Genomic DNA, 5,239 nt, shown 5'->3' with positions numbered 1-5,239 from the left:
TTAAAAATATAGTTATTGAACGCAGCCAAGCATTCATTAAGAAATATCATTCAACATGTAATACAATCTCACTAAAACGTGGTAATAGGCCTACAATAGCATTAAAAACCCATTTTTAGGGGCAAGATATAATTTGTTTGGGAGGCGATTGCTCTCCCAACTCCCTATCCTTCTCCCCCTCGTGGCTACGTTTTTGCACGCACTTTGACATGACTAATTGTTTAGAGAAGAACTAACATATTCTTTCTGGCTACACATTTGCAGCAAAATACACACAAAGGGAATGGATTCAATGGTTACATTTATATCACAAGGAGATGATGGTTTACTAGACGGCTTCCCTATCAAACTCAATCTCTCTATCTCGTAATAGTGTGGCTTAGAGATGCAGCAAACCCAAAATTTTTATCCGCACACCGCACCGCAACTGACTCGTCTATCCGCGCACCGCACCGCACACCGCAATTTATCTGTAACTTTGACACTGCACCGCACCGCACCGCACACCGCAAATTACAAAATTTTAAAAATATATTTTAACGCGTTATTTTTTAGAAAGTCAATTGTAGCAAAAAGCACCCATGGCCTATAACTGGTATGGTAACCTACCAGTACAGTTGTGCACTAATTGGCTAGGCTAACCAGATCATATTCTCTTATCAGCAATGCATCTAAGTTCTAAGACATAATACAAACTAAGACAAATAGAATGTTCCTGGATCCAGTATCAGGACTTTTGAACACTTTTTGAAAGCAATAATGCAATTTTAATGTCAGTGGCTATATGAACTACACACACAAGAGTAAAACTTATAGCCTGAACTCACTGGGCTAACTGTTATAGTAACTAATGCGGTAGTTGCGCTAGGCCTATAGCCTGGTAACTGGGAGCTGAGCTTATCAGCTAGGCTATTAACCAAAAACATTCGTACAGCTTCACTGACAAGCCAGCCTCAAAACCCTGTCATCTGCAAGCCATTTGCAATTTGCATAGCTTTCCAGCTTAGGGTTTCCGAAGGAAAAAAAACTGATTCATGTTTCCAATTTCAATTTGAAGTTTCATAACTGATTTTCTTGAAAAGTTGAAAGTTTACGTTTACGAAAGTTTAATTTCTTGAAAGTTTACGTTTACGAAAGTTTAATTTCTTGAAAGTTTCCGCGGTAAGCGGCGCGGCGCGGCTTTGTCACTTCAACCTTCCACGCGGCGCGGCGCTGCACGCGGCGAAAAAGTCAAAAGCGGCCGCGTACGCGGCGCGGCTTGTATCACTAGTGTGGCTTTCATCTTGAAGAAAGTGCGGTAAAACATACATGCTAGGTGCATGGAATGACGTTCATTGCAAATATTACATATTAATCTGTGGACTTTGGCATCCCTTGTTTATCATATTACGTATGAGCTGATCAAATGCCACATGACTCCATTTCATTGCTATTTTCACCCCTCCCCAATATAGATTACTGCAACATGTAAATGGCGATTTTAGACAACCCTCTCTTGCATCACATGTCATGTGATATTTGAGCAGCCTTGTGCTGCAATTAGGAAAATTTTGTGATAATGACACATTTCAACATTTTATATTGCAAACAGAGCTGTAGCTATAACCAATGCAGCCGGTGCACTACATCCGGGCCGCAGAACGAAGTGAAATGTACTGAAATATTGTTAATAAAGCTCTAAATCACTTTTCCCTAGTAGATTGCACGTAATTTTTTCGTCATAAAAAAAAACATAGTACACCAGTTGCAAGGTCTATTTTGATTTAATTTTTATGAAATTCACATCTAATTTATTTTCATGATAAGAAAATTATTGTTGCAGCAGAATTATTGTCTCTTTTCCCAACGAAATTCTTAGAATGCCATGATTTCGATTTGAGTAAACTGCACGACAAAAATTTATGTTGAACCGTGCAACCTTGAAGAAATATTATTCCAAATGTCCCCTTTCATATCGCAGGCATGATAAATCTTAGCTTCAGCCATTTTTTTTTCTGTTCAGCTCGATACCGTTTGCCTCGTTATTATTCAACCAAAACTTAAACAAAATATTTTTAGATTTTCACTGCTGTTTTGTAGACAAAAATGTAATTTTATGTAGACATACGAATTGTTGTCGTCGTCGGTTCTAGCTTGTGTCTCGTCTTACATTTTGCAGATAAAAAGGGAATATTATGTATAAATATACGACTATAACTAAACCAAGGTTTGTAATTTTATCTAAAATTATTAAAAGTTGCATTATTCAATTCAAGAGTTCCTTATACGACTTTCAGTTTCATGATCCGAATTCCCAAATAAAAAAAACTTTTTGCTATTTTGCTAATCAACAAATGACTTAATTGGAAAGTTTTTCAGTAACGCGGGATCGTCGACACAACGATTCATGTGCTGAGAAAAGTAACCCAAGTGTATATTATGAATAGAAAAATGAGGGTTGCATAACGGGTGTTTGCACCGGGGCCTCAAATGACGAAATTACAGCCCTGGTTGCAAACATTTTGTCTGAACTAATGTTGCATGATCTTTTATCACATGCAACATTATAGCGTTTTGATTATTATAAGTCACGAGTTACCACAGACTACAATCACGTCAGATCTATTTTAATTTAAGCAAAACATTCAAAACTTAAATAGTTTAAGCTAGGCTACAGTTCCCACCACATTGCGCAATTAAAGTTTTCGCAAATAATGGACTTTCAAAAATAAAATAGCCTTAATAAAATTTCCAACCAACTTGTGCAGATTGGAAAAACTCGAGTATCAGAGGGTTGGTGAGAAATACGTCACTTTTGTGGCTCCTAATTTTAGAAAGATTTTTGTCATGTTCATTATCATGCTTTACTTCGATCTAATCAAAAAATAAATGTATCAAAATGTAGATAGTAAACTCATGTTCAGCAAATGTTTCGAAAACTTTATTGTCTTCATCTGCAGTGCTATAAATTCAACTCAAAGACAACATAGTTTTCGAAAAGTTTGCAGAACATGAGTTTGGCGTCTACGTTTGAGGTTCTTTGATTTTTCATTAGAGTAACCAGACTTCCGTTCTCTTTCAATGATTTCGTTCAGTAGCTCCAATAGCTTCAATTTGCATTTTATTTTTTAAGTCAATAAAAACGTGAACAAAAAATCTTTTTTGACATGCTATTTCAAAATGTCAACACTGATTGTCTTGGAAAGCCCGGTCAGCTGTGTTTTCATCTTCCTTCCGGCATGCAGGCGAACGACTTACACAGTCATTATATTACGTTTAGGAAAACCACAGCAACTTTCATCTTCACATTTCGATGTGATCTGTCAAAGATCAGAGGATGAAAGTTTATATATGCAACAATGTAACATACAAGTGATACAACTTGAATCTACATAATCTTTTACACTTTTCCATAAACTGTACTACTAAATACTAACACTAAATCAAATTCGAAGTCCCATTCAAATTGAAAATCAAATTCGAGATGCTGCATGCAGTTTATGCATTGCAAAGCAGCACACATTAACCTCTCATAGTTGTCAATGCTTTGATGCTATGCCACGACATCAGCATCGAGAAAGCGCCGGGCCCGTTGAGTGGATCATTTGAGCCCGGTAAAGGTAAAGGTGAGTCCCATACTTGAATCCAAGCATTGAGGGATGAGAAGATAAGGTTCTCATTATACTAAGCCATCGGCACTAACGAGAGTAGGGTGGCCAGTTCCTTTCTCTCGGCCGCCTTTACTTCAGCAATTACGCCCACCCAATTTATTACACCCTGGGTAGAGGTGAGCGGTGTTTGTCAACAACCAGCATAAGCCGGGAATCGAACCAGGATTGCGTGATTGGAAAGCGAGCGCCTTACCCGCTGCGCCATCCCACCGCCAATGAGCCCGGTACCAATAGGATTCTCTGGCCCCAAATCAATACACTTCTAAAAAAAACGCATTATATCCAACGCATACGAGGTTGTCTCTTCAAGTTCCTGGTCTTTTGGAATGGTTTCGTGCCCTTAAATTTACCCCTGGCCCGGGTCTAAAAGTATCCTCTGCCCCTCTACCCTCTTTTAACGCTGCTGGTATCAAGGCACATTTTTCTTCATAGAAACAAAGAGTTAGGGTGTTACAAAGTATTTCAGAGTGCATTGTAGTTCATATAGAAAGTATTTAACACAAAAGAAAGATGCTTTAACTTTCGGAGCGAAATCTTTCTGTGTTGGCCTAGTTTTCATTTTTGGACTTCCGAAAACGTGAGCTGAACGCTATCAACCTTCCTGTACGTGTTATCTAACAAACTCAACAGTTTCCCAGGCAGGAAATCAGGCATTTTCTACATTGGTTCAACGTCTCCGGAAGAAAAATCTATGTTAAAATGGGTTGTTTTTTTCTGGCTGGGTAAAGAGAGTTTACTTCTATCTAAACTTAGTTCATATACGTTGACTATGCTTAATCAACACTTGCAGGAATTGCACCATCAAGGTTTCATAAGCACAAATAATTTTCACAGCGTCTTCACACTTTGCATTTACGTAAATCGTGATTGTTCACCTGATTAAAATTCACACCGAAGTTTGATTTACGTACTTTGCCTTCATTTAAATCTATTTTTAAAGAAAGATTCTGATACCGTAATTATTTCATCAATTGCAAAGACTCAGTAACTGCTACTGTAGGCGGGAGAGTGTATGGATGTCAAAGCTTCATAAACAACAAGTAATGCTGTTTTGCGTATATGAATGACGCACATACATGACGCAATACAATTAACCTACAACGTAACTAACAAGTCTCTAAGTTATGCTTAACTATAAGAGGAAATTGTATTCGGAAACGCAAAGTAACGGTAATATTAAGTATCGGCCAACAGTAGCGGACCTAACTTAGAAAAACTTGTTTAGGAAGGCATCATAACTACGAGAAATAAATATCTTAGAGAGAAGTTCTAATAGTAGCGGTGCCCCCCGCCCTCCAAATTAAATACAAAAAGAAATGTACGTTTTCTCCACTTTTGCAACGTTTTATAGCTCGCGTCGCTCGTTCAATCAAATTTCATTAAATTTTAGCAGAGAAACTATTGGCCCTTGTGTTTTTATTAGTGGATTTCAGGGTCGACATTTTTGCATGTGATTTTTAAAAGCAATAAATTTATCAATGTTTTGAAATAAACATCTTACTCACATAACGAGTTCCCAATCAAGTTAACCTATTTCAGTGTTAGAAGCAGTGCCGGTCTTAGGGTATTTTGGGCCCTGTGCGGAATAT

Source organism: Aplidium turbinatum, chromosome 2 (assembly GCF_918807975.1).
Source record: "Aplidium turbinatum chromosome 2, kaAplTurb1.1, whole genome shotgun sequence".
Taxonomy (NCBI): Eukaryota; Metazoa; Chordata; class Ascidiacea; order Aplousobranchia; family Polyclinidae; genus Aplidium; species Aplidium turbinatum.
This window is presented reverse-complemented; position numbering follows the sequence as displayed.